Here is a 13,039-nt window from a genome sequence, read left to right as displayed (position 1 = left end):
TTGTTTTTTTTTTGTTTGTTTGTTTGGTTTCTTTACTCTGCAGTCTGTTCATCTTTACCTATGCTAATATGCTAGTAACTATAAATTTCTCCACGTGACTCAGTGTGCTCTGACTGGGAAAAAAAGTCTCATGGACAGATATAGATAGATAGATAGATAGATAGATAGATAATTTTTTTAAATACTCAAATATAGGTCATTGTATCTTACTACATGTATATTCTCTGAGCCTCACTCAAAATGTGAGATGGGCAATTCTCTGAACTATGCCTTATAGACTACGCTGCCAAAGAAGTTTCCTGCTTCTCCAGAGCTCTTGTCTCCTTCTTAAGAGAACTTGGAGATCAAGGCTTGTTTGCTTCCCTGTGCCTGTCTTTTCTACATAACATGGGAGTATCTATGTTTAATAATTTAAATACACCTGAACTACTAAGGTTTAATATAAGTAGCTCTATTGTGAAGACTCCTATTATTCACCACTCCTTCTTCCCATCGTTACTGTTACCACCTTTGCTTTGATACTTTGCCTTATTATATGACCTACAAAACGTTGTAAGTGCAAATCAATCAATGTGATATATCACATCAATAAGAGAAAGGATAAGAACCATATGATCACTTCAATAGACACAGAAAAAGCATTTGACAAAGTACAATAGTCATTCAGGATAAAAACCCTTCATAAATGGTTTAGAGGGAACATACCTCAACAAGGTAAAGGTATATATCTGAAAATCCCACAGCTAACATCAACCTTGATGGGGAAAAATTGAGAGTTTTCCTTTAAGGTCAGGAACAAGACAGGATGTCTACTCTCACCACTTTATTCAGCATAGTGCTGGAAGTCCTACCCATGGCAATCAGACAACAAAAAAAAAGACATCCAAATCAGTAGGGAAAAGTAGAACTTTCACTATTTGCCGATGACATGAGACTCTATGTGAAAAGACTCCACCAAAAAACTACAGTAAACTTGCAGGACACAAAACCAATCTACAGAAATCCATTGCATTTCATTATTATTATTTTTTTTTTTTTTGTAATTTTTTTTTTTTTCTTTTTTCGGGAGAGAGAGAGAGACAGAGATTGAGGGAAGGGGAGGGGCAGAGAGAGAGGGAGACACAGAATCCAAAGCAGGCTCCAGGCTCTGAGCTGTCAGCACAGAGCCTGATGCGGGGCTCAAATTCACAGACCACGAGATCATGACCTGAGCTAAAGTCGGATGCTCAACCAACTGAGCCACTCAGGGGCCCCTATTCCGTTGCTTTTCTATACACAGTAATGAAGCAGCAGAGAGGGAAATTAAGAAAATAATCCCATTTACAGTTATACAAAAAATAATAAAATACCTCATAATAAACTTAACAAAGGAAGTAAAAGACCTGTACTCCGAAAACTATAAAGCATTGATGAAAGAAATGGAAGATGACACAAACAAATGGAAAGATAGTCCATGATCATGGATTATGAAAACAAAATTTTCTAAATGTCTGTACTACCCAAAGGAATCTATGTATATAATGCAATCCATTATACCAACAGCATTTTTCATAGAACTGGAATGAAAAATCCTAAAATTTGTGTGGAAACACAAAAGAGCTCGAATAGCCAAAGTAATCTTGAAAAAGAAAAACAAAACTGGGGGTATGACAATTCCAGACTGTAAGTTATATTACAAAGTGGCAGTAATCAAGACATTATGCTAATGGCACAAAAATAGACACGGAGACCAATAGAACAGAATGGCGAGCCCAGAAATGATCCCACAATTATATGGCCAATTAATCTTCAATGAAGCAGGAAAGAATATCCAATGGGAAAAACACAGTCTCTTCAATAAATGATATGGGGAAAATTGGACAGCTACATGCAAAAAATCAAACTGGGCCATTTTCTTACACCATACACTTAAATAATTCAAAATGGATTAAAGATCTAGCTGTGAGATCTGAAACCATAAAAATCCTTGAAGAGAGCACAGGCAGTCACTTCTCTGACATCAGCCATAGCAACTTTTTCCTAGATAGGTCCCCTGAGACAAGGGAAATAAAAGCAAAATTAAACCAGTGGGACTGTATCAAAATAAAAAGCTTCTGCACAGCAAAGGAAACAGTCAACAAAACTAAAAGACAACCTACAGAATGGGAGAAGATATTTGCAAATGACATATCCGATAAAGGGTTAGTATCCAAAACATGTAAAGAACTTACAGAGCTCAACACCCAAAAAACAATCCAATGAAAAAATGGGCAGAAGCCACGAACAGACATTTCTCCAAAGAAGACACACCCAGATGGTCAACAAACACAGGAAAAGATGTTCATCATCACTCATCATCAGGAAAATGCAAATCAAAACTACAGTGTGATGTCACCTCACACTTGTCAGAATGGCTAACATGAAAAGCACAAGAAACAACAAGTGTTGACGAGGATGTGGAGAAAAAGGAACCCTCTTAAACTGTTGGTAGAATGCAAACTGGTCTAGCCACTGTGGAAAAGAGTATATGGGGGTGCCCCCAAAAGTTAAAAATAGAACTACCCTATTCAGCAATTACCGAAAGATATACAAAAACCCTAATTCAAAGGGATACATTCACCCCAATGTCTATTGCAGCATTATTTACCATAACCAAGATATGGAAGCAGCCCAAGTGTCCATCGACTGCTGAATTGGTAAAGAAGAAGTGGTATATGTAAACAAAACAATACTATTAAGCCACAAAAAATGAATGAATGAAATCTTGCCATTTGCAACAACATGGATAGAGCTAGAGAGTGTAATTCTAAGTGAAATAAGTCCGTCAGAGAAAAACAAATCCACATGATTTCACTCAGTAAAATTGAAGAAATAAAATCGATGAACATATGGGAAGGGGGAGAAAAAGAAAGAAGGAAACAAACTAATACGGAGGGAGGTAAGTAGAGGATGTACTAGATGGGTGATGGGTAGTAAGGAGGATAGTTGTTATGGTGAGCACTGGGTCTTGTATGTAAGTGATGAATCACTGAATTCTACTCCTAAAACCAATATAGCGCTGTATGTTAACTAACTAGAAATTAAATAAAAATTAAAGACAGAGACAGAGACAGAGAGAGAGAGAGAGAGAGAGAGAGAGAAACCAAGAAACAGACTCAACTATAGAGAGCAAACTGATGGTTACCAGAATGGAAGCGTTTGGGGGGATGGCTTATGTAGGTGATGGGGATTAAGAAGTACACTTGTTGAGATGAGCACTGGGTGATGTATGGAATTGTTGAATCACTATTGTACACCTGTAACTAGTATTACACTGTGCGTTAACTAACTGGAATTGAAATAAAAACTTTAAAAATGCTATAAAATCGGCTGACAAGAAATTATCCAAGTGTTTATCTTGAGTTCCATTTCACGTGTAGTTTTCTATTCCCCCATTTAATCATCTGTTTGATTGCTTTCTCATTTCTTGATGGGTATACTTATTTCCTTATCAATATTTATACATACTTATTTGTTGTTCTTCCCCTGATAGCATGTGTACCTAGGAAAATACATGTCTTCTGTGGGTGAAAAGAGAGAAAAGACTGTTAATGTTGTAATCTCTATTATGATAGCTTAGCATATAAAGAATGTTAAATATTCAGGAAGAATTATTTTCATCATTAACTGTTTTCTTAGTAGTTATCAATTACATTCTGGGAGATATTTGTCTCAATATGTATTAAATATATAATTGTATGTTTTCTCAAATCTTATAATTTTTACCATTATGAACTTCATATCTATCTGTATATCTATCTATCTATGTATATCTATCATCTATTATGAACTTTATATCTATCCAGAGATATCTATATCTCTGGAATTTCTGTACATACCTTCTAGAGACTGAATTATTTCTCTTTTCCTCCCACACTTTATAGTTTACCTCATTGCAATAGCACTTCATGTGATGGCTTAAGAATCATATTCTTTCTTTCAAATGATTCAGTTTATTACCATATAGACTTTTGTAATTATACTTAATATTTTTAAAGAGAACTTTAACTCATCTTATGATAGTACCCTCCCCTATCCTAGCACTTCTGAAAATACTTCTCAGATTTTTTTCTATTGGCATTATACCAGATTATAACTCTGTTTACTTAATAGAATTCTAGCCTTCACTGCACATGGATGAGTCTCTTTGAAGCACACTTTTTCAGTAATGAAAACTCACTGATTTTTTCCCCTTTTCATAGCTTTTTTCTTTTATTACTCTATTGATCTTTCAATATCTTGGAAGTTTAAATCCTATATTTTTATATCATGTGTAATTCATTTGTTTTCTAGTCTAAGACACTTAATCAATCTTTACCCGATTACAACATTTCAGCATTGTTCCTATTCTTTTCACTTAGGAGTAGTTATTCTCACTTGCTCAGGGGTATCCTTTTCAATGCCTGCTTCCTAAATCTCGCATAATCCCTTTGGATTTTGTCTTTTTATAGTGACCTCACTTTATAAGGTTTTTGTTCAGGTAATGTACTTGAAATGAAGCGAACACTTTATCAGTTCTACTTCGTTGTTTCTTTATTTCTTTAAAGATTTGCCTCAGTCAAAGGCAGAGACAGAAAAAATATTATGGTTGTAATACTTCTTAACTAGACTAGAAGGTTGGGGATCTGGGGTGGAAACCTTTGGGAGTAATACTCCTTGTTTTAAGTACAGCAGCATCTGTCCCTTTAAAAATCATTCTAAATAAAAACCTGCTTTTATAAGGAGCAACTACTGATCTTCATGTATTTCTTTTTTTATAAAATTCTGAGGTCTTTTCTCTCCCATGTGAAAGTATTACAGAAATGGATGTTTATATCTCTGTCATTCTACAGCTGGTGCTAAATCAGGAGCAAAGTAGCTATTAGTGTTATGCCTTGACTATAGTCTCTTTTGTTCTGTACATTGGTGTCATTGATGTCAAAGTTTGATATAATTTGATCAGATGCTACTTTGTGTCAGTTTACAGATTTATTTTCCATAGCTAGTATGTTTAATCTTTTCTTTTAAAAACATTTTTTTTAATAGTGGCTTCATTTTTTGACAGAAATACTTTAACTGTTTCTACTCAAGCATTGTTACTGGATTCCACATTGGAAAGATTTCTTGTTTCTTATGAAAGAAAACAAAATGAATTGTAATGCATTATTTTAAGATAACAAAATCCACACAAAGCTAAAATAATGAGAGTCAATGAAAATTAAACAGTAGGTTATTGCTTTCAAAATTCAACTGATTTCTGTTTTTTCTTAGTACAGCTACTTGGAAGGATATCACAGTTTTGTTTTGTTTTGTTTTGTTTTTGTCTTTTGTATATTGTCTCATACTGCATAACATAAGAGCCCGAGACTTAATCTAATCATTTAGTCTCTTTTCCATTTACCTCAGTCTCTGAACAATGTGGATATAAAGTGCATCAAAAGATATGATAATTTTTTTCAGTTATTATTTTTTTTTAAATTTTAGTTCCGGTGTAGTTGACATACTGTGTTATACAAGTCTCTGGTGGACACTACAGTGATTCAGCAGTTCCATATATTACTCAGTGCTCATAAAGATGAGAGTACACTTAATTCCCTTCACCTATTTTACCCAGTCTCTCACCAGCCTCTCTGGTAACTATCAGTTTGTTCTCTGTAGTCAAGAGTCTGTTTCTTTGTCTCTCTTTCTTCGTTCATTTGTTTTGTTTCTTAAATTGTATATGTGAGTGTCCTTTTTGTCTCTCGTGACAATCTTTGTTTTAAAGTCTATTTTGAAAAAGAAAAAAAAAAAAAAGAGTGGTACCTAGATGACTCAGTCGGCTAAACGTTCGACTCTTGGTTTCAGATCAGGTCATGATCTCACGGTTTCATGAGTTTGAGCCCCTCTTTGGGCTCTGTGCTGACGCACAGAGCCTTCTTAAGATTCTCTCTCTTCCTCTCTCTTTGCCTCCCCCACTAATGCTGTCTCTGTCTCAAAATAAATAAACTTAAAAAAATATCAAAAAAATAAAGTGTATTTGTCTGATGTAAGTACTGCTACTCTAGCTTTCTTTTCACATCCATTTGCCTCATAAATGTTTCTCCACACCCTCACTTTCAATGTGCATGTGTCTTTTAGGATGTGATAAATTTTTATGATCGTGTATGCACATGGCTTATGTAAGGTTGTTTGATTAAATAAAGTTATGATATAAATTATCAAACAAAAAATGGAGATATCTAACATGTATGAACTTTAGTATTCAGATAAAATTAACAAGATCTTTTTAAAAATTCAAATAACAAAGTTAATGTTTATTTGGTACCCATAGTGGTCTCAGTTTATAAACAATGGTAATGTCAGTTATAGCTCATATATAACCCTGATTTGTATAATTTTAACAATCAAATATATGTAATTTTATGAAGGTTCATCTATAAAATAGTTGCATATTACAGGTTTATTATAAATGGAAAACTACCTTGATACTTTTATTGATATCTTGTTTTTTCCCTCAATTAATTGAAATATAAACTCAAAATTCACAATGAAATACGTTTAATATCAGGTAGTGTTTCTAAGATCCCTAATTGAAAATTCAGAATGCAATTTCTTCAATAAATATTTTTATTATTATTGGCAAATGATTATTGAAATAGTCTCATCTCTGTTTAATGAAGCAAATATATCAGATACAAGGTAGAAAAAAATAGCTCTGTAGCCTTTGCGTGTGGTGAATTCAGAGCTTTTATTTCCATCATGTAGAATAGTTCTTTTTATTCAATCTCTGAATATAATTACATGGGAGTAGACTAGAAATAAAAACTGTGTATTAAAAATTTACTTTTTTTTTTTTTTTTTTTTTTTTTTTTTGTGGGCTCCTATCAGTTCTGAAACTCAACAGCATTTATTCTGAAGGAGTTTACTTTTCCTGGGAATTGTCAAGGAGACTAAACCTCATTTAGTGAAGGTTACTGAAATGCATTGATATATTTTTTGGGAGTAAGCAGTTAATAAGATAAAATGTGTTATTTAGACTATTCATTAAAATAACTTCATCTTTTAACTCTTTCTAGCACTGACAAAGCTTAGCTAAATTTAAATACATTCCATTTTATTCTTAAACTGTGATTGCTTCTAATGTTTTCTTCCTAATTTAGTTTCCTGTGGCTGCTGAACAAAGTTGGTGGCTTTAAATAGTAGAAATTTCTTCTTTCACAATTTTGGAAGCCAAAAGTTCAAAGTCAGTATCATTGGTCTGAAATCAGGGTGTTGGAATGGCCACACTCCCTCTGGAGGCTCTAGGGGAGACTTTCTTCCTTGTCACTTCCAGCTTTTCGTGGCTGTTGGCACTGTTTGGCTAGTGTCTGCAACACCCCAGTCTCTGCCTCCTTGGTCACATTCCTTTTTTCTCTTCTGTCTATTCGTAGATATCCCTGTTTCCCACTTATAATGATAAATGTGATTTCTTTCTTGGATAATCTGGTTAATGTCTCCATTTTAAGATCCTTTTATCATATCTGAAAAGATCCTGTTTTTTTTTTTTGTTTGTTTGTTTGTTTGTTTTGGGGTTTTTTTTTGCCACATAAGGTATCATTCACAGATTCCAGAGCGTAGGCTGTGAACATCTTTTGAGGGGCCATTTTTGAACCTCCCAAAATGGCAAAGTGATTCATTCTTATATAATCTTGGTGAATCTTAAAACTCATCCAAGCAGGAAGAACAAACAAAACTGAAAAAAAAAAAAAAAATGTATACTCCTACATCATTTTTCAACAATGATTAGTAGTAAAATTTTTGTTGAATTAAAATGAGATGTAGAAGCTGCTTTTGAAAATATATTCAGCTATTTTAAAGTTTTAATAATTCTATGTGTTTGTTTAAGATGATATTTATTTATTTATTTATTTATTTATTTATTTATTTATTTTTTAATGTTTATTTATTTTTGAGACAGAGAGAGACAGAGCATGAATGGGGGAGGGTCAGAGAGAGGGAGACACAGAATCTGAAACAGGCTCCAGGCTCTGAGTTGTCAGCACAGAGCCCGACGCGGGGCTCGAACTCACAGACTGCGAGATCATGACCTGAGCCGAAGTTGGCCGCTTAACCGACTGAGCCACCCAGGCGCCCCAAGATGATATGTATTTATACTATATTATTTGTATACATTAAAACATTTCCTCAGGATTCTGCTCACTGATAGAATCATCACATTCTTCTCTGGAATATCACTTATTTTCCTACTTAATTATGAATGGTGATTACCTTTTCTAAAAATGTCTTTTTTATTTTTATTCCATGCACTTCTAAAAATTACTTAAGAATAAATTGCAATATATTTTCTATGTATGTACATTTTTCTTTCTCTGTACAACTATATGTATTTATATATACATATATATATATTTGAGTAACATTTTAAACACATGCAGACAGAATACTGATATTCAGCATTGCACATTGGTATGACTATAATAATATATATTTCCATATTATATTAATACATAACATAATATGTAATATATCAATATATTTTATTATATTTATATATTTTTATATATAGTATTAATTTAGATGTTCTATAAATTAGAGATAATTTAAAAGTGAAGACAACATTGCTTTGTAAATTTGCTTGGTTATTTAACCTGTACCCCATTAAATAGTTATTTTTTTAAAGTTTTTATTTACTTATATTGAGAGAGCAAGAGAGAGCAAAAGAGAGCAGGAGAGGGGGCAGGGTAGAGAGAGGGAGGGACAGAATACTAAGCAGGTTTTTGCACGGTCAACGCAGAGAACGACACAGGGCTCGAACTTATGAAGTGTGAGATCATGACCTAAGCCAATGACAAGAGTCAGACATTTAATCAACTGAGCCACCCAGGTGCCCCACTAAATGGTTATTTTTATAAATATCTTTTAAATTAATCCTCCTTGTACACTTTTTTTTTTAAGGAAAATTTTACCATGTATCACATAGTTGTAATTTTAGTAGTATAATTTGGGCAAATTGAATTATAATATTCAACATGTCTGTCTTTTCTTTTGGTCTTCAACACATTCATTCATGAAACCCAGAGTTACATTCAATACCATTCTCCAGAGTATGCTAACACTTCCACTGTTTTTATAAGCAATTGTTGACCACCTGAGGAGCATGTTATGTCAGTAATTCTTCAGTCCATAGGAACATTATTCTCTGGCAAGAAGCATTTCAACAGATACTCCTAGAATGAATGAACACACACACACACACACACACACACACACACACACACACACATTTTAAAAAATTTTTTTTTATTTTTATTTTTTAATGTTTATTTATTTTTGAGACAGAGAGAGACAGAGCATGAACGGGGGAGAATCAGAGAGAGAGGGAGACACAGAATGTGAAACAGGCTCCAGGCTCTGAGCTGTCAGCACAGAGCCGGACCTGGGGCTCGAACTCACGGACTGCGAGATCATGACCTGAGCTGAAGTCGGGTGCTTAACCGACTGAGCCACCCAGGTGCCCGACATTTTTTTTTAAAGATCTTTTCTATTTTACCGAACTTCCTTACATTGTTTATGTCAGTTCTAAATGACATTTTATAAATAAAATTTGACTGCATATAGTCAGTAAGTCAATTTGACTTTTGCACAGGTAGAGGTTTCTTTTATACACTTGTTTGTTTAGTAACATCTTTTGATAGCAGCTTCCCATAAGTCAAAGAGATAATTTGGCTTATTAAAAAATGAGGCTGCTAATATTTTATAATCTAAGAAAATGTTATAATTTTTAAAAGTATCTATTTGCCCTATAAAAACTTCATCACAATATTATCTTCATTAGCATATTCCTTTAAAGTAATTTGATATATTTTTGGAGTTTTATTTCTGACACTGTCAATATATTTAAGGTACATAATATGCAATTTGACTAGCACAGCTCTACAAATGTATATGCAGCTGTATAAATGTATTGACAGTCCTTATTTGTTTCTGATCAACAAAGTTATATAAATGAAATGAAGTAATATATAGAAACTGCTGGGGCGCCTGGGTGGCTTGGTCGGTTAAGCGTCCGACTTCAGCTCAGGTCATGATCTCTCGGTCCGTGAGTTCGAGCCCCGCGTCGGGCTCTGTGCTGACAGCTCAGAGCCTGGAGCCTGCTTCCGATTCTGTGTCTCCCTCTCTCTCTGACCCTCCCCCATTCACTCTCTGTCTCCAAAATAAATAAACGTTAAAAAAAAAAAAAAAAAAAAAACTGCTAACAAAAGCTGCTAATAATCTATCCATAGCCAACTATCTAATTTTTTTTTCTATTTGTTTAAATACTTCAGTCCATGCGTTTGTATGCATTTACATTTGGAAGATGCAGCCCATTTTTTTCATAACTTGAAAGAATATTCTTACAACCTTCAATATAATTCATTGCTACAGTTTTTACGGCTATACATTCTTCAGTCATTCACTCTTTGCCAATAAAAGTAACATGAAGGTCAGTAGACAAGGATATAGTTCTTTGGACACATCTCTGATTACTTCCATGGCAAAGTTCTATAATTAGAATTGCTGAGTCATTGAGAATTTTTGAAAAATTTTTTTAGGCATATTGCCAAATTGCTCCTCAGAGCTTTTATACTGTTTTACACTTATACTAGCAGTGTATAAGCCTTTTAATTTGATAGTCTCAAGAGAATTCTTATACTTCAGCTGTTAGACTTATTATCCTTGAAAGATCAATCTGGCTATCTCTTTTCAGTTTGCTATATACCATATGCTATTTTGAGGTTATAAATTAAGTGATGTAAAATCTTATCTCATCATCTAAAAATGCTTTTATCTGAATCTGAACTCATGAGAGCCAAAATCTAGGTATTGCACCTCCCCAAATGTGTGCAAAACTTAGTTCAGAAAGATTATATTCCTTATTCGTTGGAACTTCTCTCAAGTTAGATTTATTTAGATTTCTTATAATACTCTTAGCTGATTACCACAACAATTTAAGGACAGCAAATGAAAAAAAAAAAAAACAAGGTGAGGTGGCTTCTACAGGTGAGTGCTTAGGAAAAACTGCAGTATTGTAAGAAAGAAGCCTCCAAATCAGGGGCCTAAAGAAGAGGTTTTACTTACCTTTTACATAATGATCACAGGTAAGTGTTTCAGATTTGATGACAAGCTTTGCTTTACATGTCATTGAAGTACCTGGGTTATAATTCTGTTGCTGAAAAAGGAAAGAGGCAATTGGATATTTAAAATTTTCTACCCTAAGTAACAATACTAATAGACTATTAGTGAGGGAAGAAATAGAACTTTTGGAAACAAGGATATTGAGGTCACTCAGTGAATGATTAAATAATCCTTTGTCAGGTGTAGAGTTTGATTTTACCCTACCTACAAGCTTATTACTTGTTATTATTTTATGGAACCTGGCAGAATGCACAGCACAGGACTCCTGGGTCAGAGACAAATGATTTTATTAGTCACAGCAGAGTAAACAGTATGAGCATCATATTTGCATTGGTTATCTTTGTTTTCAAATCCCATGGGTGACACCACACGGTCCAGATGGATGCTGCTGACACAGCTGGTTTGCATCATAGCTCAGGAACATTCATCTTGGGGAATCCATTCTTTTATAGCAAGCAATAAGCAAGCCTATTCTGTATCTTCAAGGCAGACATTTTCTCATTCCTCAGGGTAGCATGCTACAAACACAACTCTGAGAAATGGCTTTTGTCAATAACTGTTAGGGCCTTGTATTCTTGGCCTACCCAGCAAAATATGTAGGAATATTAGAGACCCATAGAGGGACTGTTCCTTTCAACATACATCACACAGTAGCCTCTGAAGGCATGTGTACAAGCAATGTTCTAATGATGTTGTCTAAATGTGTACAAGCAGTGTTCTAAAGAATGAAAATTATATTTAGCATGAGGAGATTCTTGATGTCAGCTACTTAAAGTTTCAAACATTCTCTCTGCCAACAGATACCTTTACAAATAATTGTGGGTTCATGATCGTCCTTTGCAGGGACTGTGGAGCCATTTTCCAAAAGAGAGAAAAGATAGATGGGTGGATTAGGCAAAGTGCTATTTATTGAAAACCGATTTCTAATATTTTACTTTCCCATAGCTTGTACTCAGTTGATGAGTGAGAAAAAAGTAGTATGCTTTAAACATATTACTATTATATATTATACCAGAAATTCATGTGGCTCAAGGGACATATTTTTTTGGGATGAACTACTACTGAAGTGGATTAATCCTATTCATTTTTTGGTGATAATGATTTGAATGATAGAAATATTTGGCTGTCATTGGCTTCAATCAGTGGATATAATAATAATGAAGGAGAAAGAATTTTGTTCGTCTAAGTTAGATATTCCTTTTCACCACTAACCTGCCCCCTCCATCATAAATCAGGATTTATTATTTATTTATTTTTTAGTATCTGTAGGAAGTGCAGTGGTTACCTGTTAAGAGTAAGGAAGTGAGTATCAGAGGCTCTGTGTTCAGCTTTGGCTCTGCTACTCGGTGACTTTGGGACTTTTGGCAATTCAATCTCATGTAATATTTAGGTTATAAAGTTTCTCTAGAATCTAGTAAGATATGATGATGAAAGTCCTTTCTAAACTGTAAAGTATTATACAAATATTTAATTTCTAATAATTATGCACACTAGACTTTTTACTATTAAAGGAGACTGAAGAATATATTCTCTCTCAATGCTAATGGTATAGCTCCTAATCTGAACAATTTTCATCATCGTATACCATCTTTTAGAAGGTTTAATTAAAAAACTTTCTTAAAAAGGTACCATTTCATTCACTTGGAAGCTCTGCTCATGTGACTCACTTTATTATCTAACCTTGTCGATCAACTCAAGGTCCTTTATTTAGTATCCTCTCTAAAAGGGTGGATTTGCATTTTATTGATTTTTTTATTAGTGATAATAATAGTGATTCTATTGGCAAATATAGGAATGGATGTTTAAAGGGGGAAATTATTGGTTTAATATGGTAAAGCATACTTGGAATAGGGTGCAGAGGAAGTTGAAAATGGTGGAAAATATTTGC

General features: G+C 33.9%; 1 protein-coding gene across 1 annotated transcript in view; it reads left to right on the top strand.

Moving 5' to 3' along the window:
- The window catches only part of GBE1 (1,4-alpha-glucan branching enzyme 1), a 267,734-nt gene that overhangs the window by 113,733 nt on the left and 140,962 nt on the right, over window positions 1-13,039 (top strand). The window lies entirely within an intron of this gene.

Source organism: Panthera onca, chromosome C2 (assembly GCF_046562875.1).
Source record: "Panthera onca isolate mPanOnc1 chromosome C2, mPanOnc1 haplotype 2, whole genome shotgun sequence".
Taxonomy (NCBI): Eukaryota; Metazoa; Chordata; class Mammalia; order Carnivora; family Felidae; genus Panthera; species Panthera onca.
The sequence above is the reverse complement of the archived record's forward strand: the minus strand, read 5'-3'. Positions and strand labels throughout refer to the sequence as shown.